At 52.1% G+C, this 16,542-nt stretch overlaps 1 protein-coding gene across 1 annotated transcript in view; it reads right to left on the bottom strand.

Annotated features, from left to right (window-relative positions):
- Positions 1 to 12,090, bottom strand: part of LOC144784214 (uncharacterized) — a 241,390-nt gene extending 229,300 nt beyond the window's left edge. The window contains exon 1 of the mRNA XM_078662869.1: positions 12,030 to 12,090. The gene's annotated coding sequence lies outside the window, so the exon portion shown is untranslated. The remainder of the gene's footprint in view (positions 1 to 12,029) is intronic.
- Positions 12,091 to 16,542: the final 4,452 nt, after the last annotated feature.

Here is a 16,542-nt window from a genome sequence, read left to right as displayed (position 1 = left end):
GGACTGGAAACGGATATACAGAAGGGGAGGCTACAAGGGTATTCTAGAATAGTGCAGGTTAAGGAATCAAGAAAACAAAGGAGCATAGAAGGCAGTATTGGGGCAGGAACAAGAAATGAGGTAAGTCTCAGGAGTCAAGGCAGCACTGCAGGCAGTGCTGGTTCAGGAACAAGGAATTACTAAAGCTTCAAGGAGTCAAGGCAGCACTGCAGACAGTGCCGGTTCAGGAACAGGGAACTACCAAAGCTTCAGGAGTCAATGTAGCACTGCAGGCAATACTGGTTCAAGGAAACAGGAAAGAGCTGCAGCTCAGGAAACAAGAAATGCTGGAACTCAGGAGCAGGAACTAGAATTGAGCTAAAGCTCAAGAATCAAGGTAGCACTGCAGGCAGTGCTATTTCAGGGACAAGGGAAACTGCTGCAGCACAGGAACTCGGGAAACAAGGATAGCAAAAGCTCGGGAGCACTGGAACCAAGGATCGGTCTCACCGGTAAACAGCTACAATGACCAACCTTGGTCTGAAGGGAGCTGGGGCTTAAAAGAGCTCACAGTAATCACATGCAGCAGGTGTGAGCAGGCTAGCAGCAGCCAGCCACAGGTGAGCTGAATTCCTCCAGCCATCCTTGGCCTGCAGGGGTGGAGACAAAGCAGTGAACAGGGAATTCTGGGTAATGGAGTTTCAGGCATGAATAGGCTGGCTTCATGTATAAGCAGGCTGGCTTTCACAAAACCCGGCATGGATTGGGAATGGATGTCAATTCCCAATAAGTGTCCACATGCCTGGAAGTCAGGATATGCATGCAGGGGAGTGTCTGGAGGCATATTAGAACACTGGAACGCCCCACAATTCGGCCCCCTGGTGGTGGGCACGAGAGCACAGGGAGCGAATCGTGAGAAGAAGAATGAATACTGCTTGGCCTCGGAATTACTTTATTTTGGGATATTCACTCGGTACATGACCTGTTGGCGCCGCTCTCATCTGTAGTATTTACTGGGTAATTCCAAGCACAGCATGCAAGGACCCTTTTCTTTTAGTAAACCCCCCCTCCCCCTTCAGCCAGTGAGTGAATTAGCAGCGAACATTGGCATCACAAATGAAACATTTTGTTCATGCCTCCTATCATGTTCAACCCTCCGTTTTTCTTTTCCTAATATTCATTTAACTAAAGCAACTGAATTTCTTTGAAATACAAAACACAAGCGGGGACGGTGGGGGGGTGTAAGGCGGGGCAGCAGAATAGAAGTCTCGTGCAGTCAGCACCGAAGATGTACTTCGGTCATGCTCGAAAAAAACAGAGATAATGTGAGAATGAAGCCTCCTTCCCGATCTTTGACCTGCCCGACGGGGCACATTTCCAAATGCATGAAACAAACAGGAAAGCACACTGTGACACCTGCAAAGACACTGTGAGGTGTGACGTAGAGGCTTTGTTCTGGTTTTTTTCCATAACCACCTAAGGTCACCGTGGCCAGTTAGGGACCAAGGGCCATATGTATCAAGCTGTTTTTGAATCGCAAAGGCCGTTTTACATGTTTTGGGATGTATGAAACATTCCCAAAATAAGGAATTTCAAAGTGCGATTCCTTATTTTGCCATAGCATTTAGGGAATCGCAATTTTGCGATTCCTTAAATGCTATGTATGTAGCATTTTGGGCTGCGAATTATGGTTAAGAATTCGCAAATTACCACCAACTTTTAGTTGATGGTAACTTGCGAATTCTTCAAAAAATGCATATTTTGGCATTTTTTAAGGTGGCATGTGATGCACACACATGCCCATAGGGCATGTATGTGCGCCATTTGCACACACATGTACATTTCAGGGGTGCAGCAGGGTGTCTTTGAGACACCCCTGCACCCTTGAAATAATTCTCAAATTGCGATTAGCAAATTGCGAATTCGCAATTTGAGAATTATTTCGCAATCATTCCTATGGGCCTTCTGGCCAATAGGAATGCATTGGAAATTATTCCTTAATTGCGAATTCGCAAAATGCGAATTCGCAAATAAGGAAGATTAAGGAATCGCTAAAAAATAGCGATTTTTTTCATACATACTATTTTGCAATTCCTAAATAGCGATTCCTTAAAAATCGCTATTTAGGAAATGCAAAATAGTTTGCTGATACATATGGCCCCAAACCCCTAGAGCGCAATCAACAGTTAAATCTCAAATATCTTGCATTTTCCAACAGATACTTCAGAGTCCCATCGTGATAGTGTCCCTCGAGCGGACATGCCAAAATGGACAGAACAGAAGAGAAACCGACAGCTATGTTGATATATTCAACCCACAAGTAAAGCTTGCGCAGACAGCCGTGCACCTCAAGTGTTTTGTGGACAGGCACTTTTTGTGATAAAAAAAACTACGATACGTGGGCACTTTATTGTCAGACTACTTTTCAGACAGTTGCAGAGTCAGCAAAGAGGCCAAGGATAGCATGAGCATTGTTTTTGAACAATCCTCCTCGCCTGTACTGCCAGTCGTCCAATGTCTGCAGGTTTGGCCTGGATTCAAGTAGGGCAATATGGCAGTGCCAGAGAGGCTGGACTAGCAGGTTAGTGTGTGATCCGGTTTTATAGTCTAGTCTAGTTGCCCGTTTTTTTTTTACTGTTGATTTCTCCTACATTACTACAGAAAAACAGTAGTAAGGACAAATAAATGTCTCCCATAACCTGCAAAACACTTATTATACAGGGTTTCTATTCATACAAGTGCGAAAATGTCCCGGTTTTCAAATGTGGGCTCTTTTTAGGTATCTGAATCGCCAATGGTGGGTGTGGGAGTCACTTTATTTTCGTTCCTTGTCGAGTTCTTTCTGTGCCAGTCAGACCCTGAATGTGTCACGTTTGGGCAGCGCAGCCGACGTGGAAGTGGGCTGCTGGTTTGAACTACCCCAGTGAATTCTGGTAAAAAAAAAAATGAATCCATCAAATTCACATAGGTAACTTTTCGAGTTGACAATTGTATTTCGAGGTAGCTGCATTACAGCGGTGCATTTATTTTAGCGAAATGAAAAAACAAAAAGCCTTTGCAATGCAACAGCTCTCGCATTTACCGAGTTTAAGTGATTGGCATTGTAAACGGTAATACCTTTGATTTATGTTTTAAAAACCAAATCGTAAAAGGCATTGTCCTTTACAATGCCAATAGCTCAAACTTAAGTCAATGCGAGACCTATTGCATTGCAACTGCTTGTTTGTTTTTCAAGTGTCTGTGTGCCCTTACACTTTGATTAATCACCTGTTGAAATGAGGATCCACAGCATTCAATACAAAGTTAGGTTTTATTTAAAGGTTGAAGAGAAAAGCACAGCACAACTGGAAGCAACAGGAAATCCAGCGAACTGTCCCCTGTGGTAAACATCCTTTACAACGCAACTTTTACAACGCAAACCATTACAACGCATTGCGCTGGGGGGCGCTCTAGGATAGGGAATAGTTTTAATTTACTGTCCAACACCTTCCCTAGTGTCCACGGGGACTGGAGTTGGAATAGTAAATTAAACTATTCACTATCCAGCGCCCCAAAGCACTATCAGCCTGATTCATGTACGGGCCGTTTTGCGTGTCCCTAATAGCGATTCATAGCGACTCGCTATTGAGGAAACGCAAAACGGCATTCATGTACTTTCCGGTAAAAAAATAGCGACTCGCACGTGGGCGCTAAATCCGTTAGCGACTAACTAAAATCGCAGAAAAATCGCTATTCCCGGCTACCTGCGTCGGGAATGCGACTCGCAATCTCGTGCGATCGGGAATGCAACTCGCAATCTCGTGCGATCGGGAATGCGACTCGCAATCTCGCGCGATCGGGAAAACGGGAAGTCGCTTTCCGAGCACAGTGATGACATCACAACCAGGAAGCAGGCAGTTCCCACCCCCAAACACCACAGTGAGGCAAACCTTCGAGGGAGCAAGTCGGAAAGCAGCCGCTAAACCAGCGATAGCGACTTCATTAACGACCTCAATAGCGACCTAACTGCTGCCATGTCTGGGGAACCTGTCCCTGGCCCCAGCAACAGCGCAGGACGAAAGAGAAAGCTGAAGTTCTCAGAGCAGGAGCTCGAGAACCTGATAGAAGGGGTGGTGGCCAACCATGACAGACTCTTCGGGATCAACTCCAGGAAGGTCCCAGAGCAAGACAACGGAGGATCTGGCTGGGGATAGCCTCCAGCGTGAACTCGGTGGGTATGGCCGATAGGTCATTGGAGGAGCTTAAGAAGCGATGGTATGACCTCCGAGGTCGTGCCAAGGAGAGGGTGGCGGAGCGCCTCGGAGAGGCATCGGGCACTGGAGGTGGCGGACCGACAGTCCCACCCAACACACCCTTGGAGGACCAGGTCGAGAACACCCTTGAGAGGGAGGCGTGCGTTGGCGTCACCCCTCTGGACTCCTCCCGCCCCACCCAAGACACCCAAGGTAAGTGGCATGCGACTGCGACCCTGTCCCCTATGACCGTCCCTGACCAGATAGGCTCACTTATTGGCCCTTAGCCATGCCTTTGTTGCGCATCAGGGAATGCCCTGAAGCATTGTGGGAGATGTAGTATGTCCACAATGTAGTAGTACCACAATGCAGCCAGACAGGTCCCAAAGTACGCAAATCCACAGCCATCCAGGGAATGTCACCCAGCATGCATGTAACATCAGCACGTCTGACAGTCACATGCAACTAATGAGTATCCACTTACCCTCACAGGTGGCGCAGAAAGCAGTGACAGCGAGAGGCTGCAGATAGATGAGGAGGCCCAGGAGGAGGATTCACAACCGGAAACCCAGGCACCAGCCCCTGCCGCTGCAACAACACCAGCAGCCAGGCCCCCCACCGTTGTGGCCCCTGCTCCTGCCATCCCACCCGCAGCCAAGGCCAGGCCCCCCACCGTTGTGGCCCCTGCTCCTGCCATCCCACCCGCAGCCAAGGCCAGGCCCCCCACCGTTGTGGCCCCTGCTCCTGCCATCCCACCCGCAGCCAGAGCCAGGCACCCCACTAATGTGCCTCCAGTCCCTGCCGCACCAGCAACGACTGCTGTGACACCACCTGCAGCTGGTGCTACGTCATCTGGGCCTGCGACAGCGGCAACACAGCGGCCAGCCACTGTGACAGGCCAGCAGAGCAGGCGTGGGAGCTCTCACGGTCACACCACAGCTCCAATCAGCAGGAGGGGCAATGGACATCGCCATGCCTGTATGAGCGTAGAGAGGCGCATGCTCAGGATCCATCAGCGCCAGTCACAGCAGCAAGTTGCCATACAGCTCCAGCTGCACAAAATTGGGCGCAATGTGGCGGGAGTGGGAGACCGCATGGACCGCATGACGGCGGCCATGGGCCGCATGACTGCAGCCATGGAGGCAAACACTGCTGCGATGAGCAAGCAGCGCAGGGCAGCAAGCCGGCGCCACCACCAGCTCATGAGCCGGCTGGCCTCCTACAGCCGGTCAAATTATGTGGCTGCAAATGCCACCTCCCAGTTGTCACGCCGGTCACTCACACAGCAGCACCAACTAGTTCAGTGCTCTGAGGACATCACCAGGGTCCTGGAGCACCTAACCACCGCGGTGACGGCACTACACCCTCCAGCTGTACCTGCCACTGTAGGGGGTGACGATGGCAGTGAGGGGGCTTCAAGCGTCAGCAGCCAATCTGCAACACTAGTCCCGCCACTTAGGCGCAGCACCAGGGCAACGCCTGGTACAGGTGCCCCGGAGGAGGATGAGCCTCAGAGGCGGCTGGGCATAACGCGCAGGAGGCGCACTTGACTCTGCCCGAAAAACACAGGCACAGGCTGACTATAAGCCTGCCATGTACTTGCACACTGCAGTATGAAGGAATACTGTTGGTTGTAAATAGTTGTACAGATTACCTTTTTCTTGTGAATGAAACAAATATATTTATTTTGCTGCACACATTAGCCTTGTGTGATCATTACATTTTGCATGCAATTGTGATATGTGGGGTGGGGGTAGAGGGTGGGCTAGACATTGTTCGCTGTGATGTGGTTGCGACGTCTGTGGCCTTCAGCTGGGTTCTCCCCGCGTGCATGGTGCGCATGTGCAGGTGTCCGGTAGTCCCCTTCTGATTCACTGCCTGAGATCTCAACAGGTATCCGGCGCTTGGTTGCAATGTTATGAAGCATTGCACAGACAGCCACAATGCGGCAGCAGGCAGCAGGACTGTAATACATGGCCCCACCTGTCTTGTGCAGTATACGGAACCTGCTCTTGAGCAGGCCAAATGTCCTTTCCATACAGTTCCTTGTCCGGATGTGCGCAACATTGTAGCGCCGTTGCTGAGGTGTGGCAGGGTTGAGGTAAGGGGTCAGGAGGTATTCCCGTAGGGCGTAGCCACTGTCACCTGAATGAGAGGAGCAGATGTTGATTGCCTGTGCAGCGCAGTGACTTCATTGCAATGTGACATTGTCGACAAAGTGTACTTACCAAGTAGGTGTCCTTCCCCAAACTCTCCCCTGAGCAGTCGTGTGTGGAGTCCGCTGTGCCTGAAGATAAAGGAGTCATGGGTACTCCCTGGGTACTGGGCCACAATGTCAGTGATGATGGTCTTGGCATTGCAGACCATCTGTATGTTGAGGGAGTGGTAGGACTTCCTGTTGCGGTACATATACTCCGTGGCAGCTGGTGGGCAGATGGCGACGTGGGTACAGTCTATGCAGCTGAGGACATGGGGAAAATGGGCCACATTGTAAAATTGAAGTTTTGTCAGGTCCAATTCCTGTTGGCTCGTGGGAAATGTGATGTGGCGGTGGAGCTGGGTGAGCATGGCGTCAACGAAAGTGTGGAGGCAGCGTGACATGGTGGGCTGGGATATCCCCCCAGCAGCCGCTACTATGCCCTGGAAACTGCCGGAGGCCAGGAGGTGCAGGCTGCACAATACCTGCACATGTGTGGGCACAGAATTGTTCCGCCTTGTTGGGTGCTGCATGAGGGGGTCAAGTTCTTGTATCAGCCAGATGATCATTTCCCCATTCAGCCTGTATTTGGCATATATCTGTTCTCTGGTTTGGCCCAGCAAGGTGACCCGCTGCCGGTAAATCCTTTCCTGCCTCATGCGTCTCCTCCGTGCTGCTCGCTGTAGCCTTCGCCGCCTCACCACCATGTACATTCCTGGCATTGTGGAACGCCTAATGCTGCTGCTGAATGTCCTTATGTGTGATTGGTCAGGCCTGGACCTGTTGGTGATTGGTCAACTGTTTTTCAAATTTTTGTTAATCATGGCTTTTATGGTTACCACCTGCTTTGAGTTGTCCTTAATTTGCGCCGCGCTAAATTGCGATTTTGGGGTTTTCCGCTATTGTATATTTTTCATGAATGCCGATTGAGAATATATTGCGTTTCGCTATTCATTTCGCAGATTCCGTGGTTGGTCGCTATTTCCGTATCGCTAATGCGCGACTACCGGGACTCTGCGACTATTATAGCGTAATCGCTATTATAATCGCTATTCTGTGTTTGCGAATTCGCTATTTTGTACTTGAATGCCGATTCCGTGTTTTGCACCCGCAATTGCATTTTCGCAGCCATTGCGGGCGCTATTTCGCTTCATGAATCAGGCTGATAGCGTTGTAAAGGCATGCGTGGTAAAAGCATGCGTTGTAATGTCATACATCCGTCCCCTGTGGAACCTGGAACCGGACATGTGAGATGCAGACAAGCATCACTGCATTCCACGTTCCAGCGAGATCCCAGGGAGCAGCACAGAGAGAATACCATTACACAAGAATACAAGACAATACAGAATGTAACACCACCTCACTTGTATGATGTTGAGTTAGGCTCCGAAAAGTCTCTGCATCTATAGGTGTGAAAGTCAGCAGGCGATGTGGATGTCTGCCACACACAAAAGAACACCAGGGTGTCTGGCACTCCCACTACAGCAAAATGCAGTCATTGCAAGCGCCCATAGCAATGTCACACGTGTACAGACAAACGAACACACGCTCACTCTCTCAGGGAGAACATATATTTTAGTAGTGGTTTGTTTTCTTTTCTTTCTATAGTAGGGCCTTTCCTAAATGTGATAAATGTTGTGTAGTGACAGTTAAATAAGAACATTTTATGGACCATTCAGCTTAGTTGTAAGTGCAGTTTTGTAACTTTTGCCGGAGTCATGTGCATCCTGCAGGACTCTGTTTTGAACACCCACGTGCACGTCTCAGCATTTCATCCTTCTGAACTTGATGAAATGCAAGTCACTGGTTAGACAAATACAAATTCTTGCTATTTACAATGCTTTATAATGGTACAATGTGGCTAAATATATTTTATGAAGGAATATAGTATATCAAGCACTATCAGACGCGTTTGTATATTTGTTTAATAAAAAAATAAAGGTTTCAGTGTGAGTTGAAGTTTGGAATGTAAACTGCAAAACACAAAAAAAGAATAAGTCTCACAAGTACTAAATCACATAATTGAAGATTGTTTAAAAACATTTTAGTATTAACAACTAATGTAACTATTTGTGAATATTGCAGGAAGTCTCGACTTATTGATGACTAATTCTGGATATCATGGTGTGTTTTTTGGTCAAGATACAATTTATGTATGCCAATTCCTTCGAGGTATATTTTTGCGTTGTAGCCTGCACAGATTTCACCCTGAACTTCTGTTAAAAACTATGCATTAGATTATCCCAGTGACCAAGGCCCATGTGAGGAGATGACCTTGAACACTGTGCCTGATCTCGGTAATCCGAGTAGACAACAAGCCTGAAAGTGGCAGGTGTTACCCAGGCGCATCCACTGTTAGCCTATTAAACGGTCACACAAGCAGTGATAATGGAAGAAATACAAATGACTAAGCATGGGCGAATTTTGCGAATTCGCAATCCGCGAATTTGCGGATTTGTGAATTCGCAATCCACAAAATTCGCGAATTTTTTTATTTTTGCGTGTTCGCGGGTGTTTGCGGGGCGTTTTGCGTGTTCCGAGGCGCTTTTACGTTTTCGCTGTTTTTTTTTTTGCTTGGTTAATCCCTGCCACCCTCTCGTTTTTTATGCCCATCTGCCCTCTGTACCACTCGTTTCTGTGCCCTTCTGCCCTCTGCTCCACTCATTTTTTGTCCCCTTCTGCCCTCAGCCCCACATAGAATGGCGCCGGCAAGCTGCCAGCGCCATTCTAAAATAGCTACAAAGTCAGCTTCAAGAGGAAGCACTAATAGATAAAATAAAGCAGGTGCTCCAATTGGTCAAATTAAGTTACACAATCATTAATCACCCCAAGTTTGGGGTGATTAATGATTGTGTAACTGAATTTGAGCAGCACCTGCTTTACTTTATCTATTAGAGCTTCCTCTTGAAGCTGACTTTTGTAGCTATTTTAGAATGGCGCTGGCAGCTTGCCGGCGTCATTCTAAAAGAGTTACAAAAGTCAGCTTGAACTTTTGACCCAATCCGTTCCGCTCGCGGATTTTGCGGGAAATTCGCGAATCTCGCGGATTGCGAATTTACCGAAAATCCGCAAAATCCGCGAGCGGAACGGATTTTCCGCCCATACTTACAAATGACCTTTATTATTTATTTATTTTTCTCCAATAGTGCAAAGTTTCTGCTTTTGTGCTTTTATTATTTTCATGTTTACCCTGGCCTTCCGGGCCCCGTTAGTGTTTACACATAACATCCCCTTGGGGTGACTGATCAGATCAGGTGTGTTTTTTTCCAGTGCAAAGTTCTCTCAACCTACTGTAAACTTATTTTGACTTGTGCTTGTGTTGGTTGTCTATTTGTTTATGTATCATTGCGTGACCTCCTCTGCTGTGTCTGTAAAACGTACCCTTTGTCCTAAATTTTTGTCCTGAATTTTTACAGTGATTGTCCTGAATCTGCACACATGCCAGTTGGTCACCCTAGGGCAGGTGCGTGCACAGAGGCCAGGTGCGTGCACAGAGGCCAGGTGCGGGCACAGTGGGCAGGTGCGTGCACAGAGGCCAGTTGGTCACCCTAGGGCAGGTGCGTGCACAGAGGCCAGGTGCGTGCACAGAGGCCAGGTGCGGGCACAGTGGGCAGGTGCGTGCACAGAGGCCAGTTGGTCACCCTAGGGCAGGTGCGTGCACAGAGGCCAGGTGCGGGCACAGTGGGCAGGTGCGGGCACAGTGGGCAGGTGCGTGCACAGAGGCCAGGTGCGTGCACAGAGGCCAGGTGCGGGCACAGTGGGCAGGTGCGTGCACAGAGGCCAGGTGCGGGCACAGTGGGCAGGTGCGGGCACAGTGGGCAGGTGCGTGCACAGAGGCCAGGTGCGTGCACAGTGGGCATGTGCGTGCACAGAGGCCAGGTGCAGGCACAGTGGGCAGGTGCGTGCACAGAGGCCAGGTGCGGGCACAGTGGGCAGGTGCGTGCACAGAGGCCAGGTGCGGCCAAGTGGGCAGGTGCGGGCACAGTGGGCAGGTGCGTGCACAGAGGCCAGGTGCGTGCACAGTGGGCAGGTGTGTGCATAGAGGGCAGGTGCGGGCACAGTGGGCAGGTGCGTGCACAGTGGGCAGGTGCGTGCACAGAGGCCAGATGCGAGCACAGTGGGCAGGTGCGTGCACAGAGTGCAGGTGCGTGCACAGAGGGCAGGTGCGGGCACAGAGGGCAGGTGCGTGGGCAGAGGCCAGGTGCGTGCACAGAGGGCAGGTGCGTGCACAGAGGCAGGTGTGTGCACAGAGGGCAGGTGCATGGGCAGAAGGCAGGTGTGTGCACAGAGGGCAGGTGCGTGGGCAGAGGGCAGGTGCGTGCACAGAGGGCAGGTGCGTGGGCAGAGGCAGGTGTGTGCGCAGAGGGCAGGTGCGTGGGCAGAGGGCAGGTGTGTGCACAGAGGGCAGGTGCGTGCACAGAGTGCAGGTGCGTGCACAGAGGGCAGGTGCGTGCACGGAGTGCAGGTGCGTGCACGGAGTGCAGGTGCGGGCACAGAGTGCAGGTGCGTGGGCAGAGGGCAGGTGCGTGCACAGAGGGCAGGTGCGTGGGCAGAGGCAGGTGTGTGCGCAGAGGGCAGGTGCGTGGGCAGAGGGCAGGTGTGTGCACAGAGGGCAGGTGCGTGCACAGAGTGCAGGTGCGTGCACGGAGTGCAGGTGCGGGCACAGAGGGCAGGTGCGGGCACAGAGGGCAGGTGCGTGGGCAGAGGGCAGGTGCGTGCACAGAGTGCAGGTGCGTGGGCAGAGGGCAGGTGCGTGCACAGAGGGCAGGTGCGGGCACAGAGGGCAGGTGCGGGCACAGAGTGCAGGTGCGTGCACAGAGGGCAGGTGCGTGCAGGTGCGTGCACAGAGGGCAGGTGCGTGCACAGAGTGCAGGTGCGTGGGCAGAGGGCAGGTGCGTGCACAGAGGGCAGGTGCGTGCACAGAGTGCAGGTGCGTGCACGGAGGGCAGGTGCGTGCACGGAGTGCAGGTGCGGGCACAGAGGGCAGGTGCGTGCACAGAGGGCAGGTGCGTGCAGGTGCGTGCACAGAGGGCAGGTGCGTGCACAGAGGGCAGGTGCGTGCAGGTGCGTGCACAGAGGGCAGGTGCGGGCACAGAGGGCAGGTGCGTGGGCAGAGGGCAGGTGCGTGGGCTGAGGGCGCGTGCTGGCGTCGCCTCTCCATCCGAGTCCCGGCTCTCGGACTCTGCGAGGTGTGATCTGAGGCACACGGCACCCCGGGGGACTTACCGTCAGGGACCCCCCCCGTCGCGGGGTCCGCAGTGACACCCCCCAAACACACACACACACACTTTGTCCCTCGCTTCTCTCTGCTGGTTATGAACGCGCCATTGTTCCCCACTCTTAAAGTGCAGCTTTGCGCCTGGACTCCGGCAGCACTCAATGTAGGCACTGCAAGGCTTGGGGCGACCACCCTCAGGGCCACCTGGGAGGAGGGGGCGTGGTGGGGGGTGTTAATAAAGCGCCTCTGGGGGTCTCAAGACTGCAGCTCCTCTCCTGCTCCTCGGCGACCCGAGGCGCCCTCCCCTGTGCGCAGGGCTCCTTTGGAGTGATCAAAGGAGGGCTGCGCCCCCCCCCCCACTCCCCACTGACCCCCAGTGCCCACTACTCCGGCCGACACTCACCTCTGGACTCCAGCTGCGCTCCGTGCGCCTCGAGGCGGATTCAAATCTCCCGCGAGGTGCTGCAGCCAAATTTGAAGGATGCACCTGGAGGTTTGATTTCCTGAATCCTTCGGCCTCGCCCTATCGGAGGGCTCCATGGCTGCAGGATAGCTCCGCCCACCGCGGTGGGGGTGGGGGGTCTGTGCTGGGAACCGAGGGAGGGGCCGGCAGATAAGAAACAAACACCCTTCCCATCCGGGTTCCTGCTAGAGATGCAATGTGCCCAACTGCTGAATCTGCAATGTCCCGGCTGCGGGGCCGGCGCGGGGGTTCATCCCTGCGGCCACTGGAGCTCCGGCGCCGAAGATGCTTCCTTTGTGAGAGGCGCTGTGAGGGGTCCGAGCCGAGCGCTGGAGGGCTGCCTCCGACACTTGTAAACAATGTTTGACCCCCCCCCCCCAGCCCTGGCATGCACAGGACCCGCCCCCCCTGGGAGCCCTGTGGCCCCCGTCTTCACCCTCCAGAGTCCACCCTTCACTGGACACACTGGGGCATGAACTCTGTGACCCAGACACCCCCAGAGCTTTACTCATGCTCCTACTGAGTCAATCATTCAATCTGAGGGTGCGCAGAGTGGGGGCGCGTCTGATGTTGACTGGGAGCCCGTGCAGGTCTTGGGCGCGTTGCAGGAGTGCGCTGTTCCACCTCCTCTGTCTGCGGATGCGCGGGGTCTCGGCCAGGGCGAGGTCTGCGGATGCGCGGGGTCTCGGTGAGGGTGAGGTCTGTGGATGCGCGGGGTTTCGGCGAGGGCGAGGTCGGTGGATGTGCGGGGTTTCGGCGAGGGCGAGGTCGGTGGATGCGCGGGGTCTCGGCCAGGGCGAGGTCTGCGGATGCGCGGGGTCTCGGTGAGGGTGAGGTCTGTGGATGCGCGGGGTTTCGGCGAGGGCGAGGTCGGTGGATGTGCGGGGTTTCGGCGAGGGCGAGGTCGGTGGATGCGCGGGGTCTCGGCGAGGTCGGCGGAGCGGAGGTTCCTCTTGGGTGCGTGGAAGGAGACTCTCTCGTTGAGGTATTTGGGTCCGGTGTTGTGGAGGGACTTCTAGGCGTGAGTGAGTAGCTTGAAGGTCACTCTCTTCTCGACGGGAGCCAGTGGAGGTCTCGTTGGAGGTCGGTGATGAGTTCACGTCGTGGGATGAGTCCATCAGGCACCAGAAGGCCCTCACTATATGGGGCTTAAAGTGGGCCGGGTCCTGCCGGTACGGAGCACTGGCCCTTCTGAGAAGCAAGTGCTGAGACAGGTCCCTAGCAGACTTCCCATCTTTGCCCCACTCTGGGGCAGACACCTCCATTTTGTGTGACTCCTGTGTCTGCTGGAATGTCTCCTCTGATCCCCCAAATGTTCATTGCCGGAGGGGGTGTGGCTCTTTCAACAGTGCAGCACACTGTGCACAGCAGCAGGGCACTTTCTAATAGAACACAGAGTACATTATTACCGTGTTCACTACAAATGACCTTCACTTTCATTGTCCTCTAGAAGAGAAGGTGTCCGCCCCTCATGCGCTTGTGTACGTCTACAATCAAGGCACGGACGAAGCTTACACGATCAGGACACAAGTCGTAAAAAAAGAAGTGGGGGTACGCTGTCACCGGAAGTGACGTCACGACAGGAAGTGACGTTACGAAAGGTGCCGAGCTCCTCGTCCCAGAGAGGCCAAAGAGTGAAGTCCAGCTGTTTGGCAGCGGGGACGGAGTCCCCCCGGTAAAAAAAGTGGAGGGACGCCGTCCACGCCTGAGGTACCGCGACTCGAGCCCTGTACACGATGCTGTTGCACTGAAGGACATATGCTCCAGCCGGGGCACAAGACAACAAGGACCCCCCACCTGGGCACATCAAGGGCACCTTATGCTTTCTTTTTTTTCAGACAATTTGCATAGCAAAAACTTGGCCCAAAGGCACTAAAGCACTTTACATAAAACCATACGTTTTTACATGAGACCTGTTCTGCAGGAAGAAATGTTTCCAGTGTGTAATCGAGCACAACATAAACACCAATGTTGTTAAAAATAAGTTGTTTGACCCCCTCCCCCCCCCCAGAGAGAAAAGACCAAAGGAATCAAGTCAACGCACGTTCACCAGTGTGATTGACAAAGCCAATAGCCCTGGCTTGTTGTAGGGTAATCAGACCCCCCAGGATATTGCGGCATGGATTTGCAAATTTAGCAGCACCAATATGGAAATTTAGCTGCATTTTTGCACTACTTTATTTTACTAATAATTATCCATTTTCATCTTTTTTAATAGCGAATCACTTCTAATACATTGACCATCTTCCGCAGTATGCGGTCACTGACCAGGGCACTGTCTAGACACTTTAGTGAAAGCAATTAAACAAATCTGCTAATAATTCGGTATATTTAAGGTGTGATTTACTCTTCTGGGACCACCTGCCTTCCCACCCGGTCTCTGAATTGTAAATTTGCAGGCTACGGTTGAGTAAATTTGAGATCCGGTTCTCATCTGTATAGGTTATCAATACAGAGATGTTTCAGATCGGCCAGTGTGGTAGCACCAGCCCCAGTACGCCTGACATTGTCCCTGGCTTTTGGATTTTATCCTGGCAGGCGTACTTTTACTTATAACCCTTCCAGTATTTAGCAATATTCTGCGCCGTTTATATCTCCGCCTCTTGAGAACCATTCCAAGATTAAAAGGGATTGCTTGGCTACCTTACAGTTTTTATTAAACCTTGGGTGCCTTAATTTGGATTTTATTAAACCTTGGGTGCCCTAATTTGGATTTTGGCCTGGGCCTTTTGTTGTTATGAAAAAAAGGTGCAAGGGCAAGGCGGAAATTCTGGTGATTTTGGATAATTCTCGTTTGGGAGGGTAAAGTGCAGCTGGTCACAGAAAGTTGGAATGCCGCTTCAAGAGGGGGAGAATTTGTTGGTATAGGGCGGCCACTTAGTCCTGTAATTCGTTCTAGTTCCCCCCAGCGTACTCTCCTCCCTCCTTCGGCCAATATTACGCTGGAGTCAGATTTTGAGAACGCACTAGGGTGACTTTCATCGAGTGGAAGTGATAATTCTAAAACCTAAGGATTGTGGTCACTTTCCTGGTGATCGGTGACCTTAACCGCTTCCCGTGCGGCAGGAATTTCAGCGCTGTGCTGAACATTCCAATCGCGGGTGTGGTCGTGACGGAACCATTCCGTCATCAGCACAGCTCAACCGTGACTGATGACGGAATGGTTCCGTCACCAGCCTCGAAGGGGTTAAAATCGACGGCCTTATGCCAAAGTCTGGCGTCCCCTAAAATGTAGCCTAGAATTGATGCCTGCCCAAGTCTGTTGAAGGTAGAGTTCCCGGGACTGTCGGATGGCAATCGACCATTACAGGCCCTCAACGAGTGGCTTTGTGTAAGTGCCTTCGTTTGTGGGACCAGAGAGGTCCATGGCCGTGTTGGTGTAATGTCGGGCTCCAAACTGAGTCCTCCTCATTTGTAGTGCTTGTAGGAAAGCCATTCAGAGGCTCAGATTGACAGTTGAAATCCCCGCCTAGGATGACCCAGAAATTCTACGGAAATGAAGTCAGGCAGTCAAGAGTATGGGAAGATTGCCCATAACATACTGACTGTGAGTAAACGTTAATCAAAGCAATCCTGATAGAATTAGAAAAGGAAAGAAGGACACACAAAATATCAGGAGAAGAAGCCTCTATCTGTTTGACCTCACAGCCCAAGTGGACTCCAACCCAGGTATGTCGGCCCCCAGAGAGTCGTGCCCTAGCCCCCTGGACTACTGGGATACAATACGACGCATAGCCCACTCTGTGTGTGTCTGCCCTTGTCCATGTTTCCTCGAACATGCATAGTTTGTGTAGATCTACGAATGCCCCCCAGTCTGGGAGATCCAGTTTCGAGTTGATTCCTGCTATATTCCAAGACAATATTTGCGTGCTTGGCAGTCCTGCTGTAGGCGCTAAAGGAGCCTGGGCAGTGGGACTTGCCTTTGGTTGAGCCTAAGGTGTGTCTATGAGCCCTACCCCTTGACTGAGGCGGCATTCCTTAGCCAGATTTGAATTGCTAGGTGGGGTAGGGTGGGGTCCAATGGACTAGCCTCAGATAGCTGCTCCCTGGCACCGTTCCGCCTTCCTTACCCCTCCTTCTGCACTGGCCCACCCTGATACAAGAGTCCCATTCTGATCTCAAAATTATCACGGGCCTTTCCTTGGAGGTACTGGTGGGCCTTAGTCAGTCTACCGAGTCTAGAGGGCTAAATCTGTTGGCGACGGGGAGGTTGTATATCAGTGTTGTAGGACAGTCCCTGCCTATTTGCAGAAATGGTTCTCTTTTTATGTTCCGGGGAGACTGTTACGCTCCCCTGTTCTCCGCTCGGCACAGGCTGGGTGGCTGTTCTCTTGCTGTTTCGACAGCCCAGGCCTGGAACGCTTCGCCACTTGCGCTTCGTAATACTGAAGATCCTGTGGTTTTTAAAAAATGCTAAAAACTCATCTCTTTGTTTAGTTGTGTTGTGCTCTCA

This window comes from Lissotriton helveticus, chromosome 10 (genome assembly GCF_964261635.1).
Source record: "Lissotriton helveticus chromosome 10, aLisHel1.1, whole genome shotgun sequence".
In the NCBI taxonomy this organism is placed as follows: Eukaryota; Metazoa; Chordata; class Amphibia; order Caudata; family Salamandridae; genus Lissotriton; species Lissotriton helveticus.
This window is presented reverse-complemented; position numbering and strand designations above follow the sequence as displayed.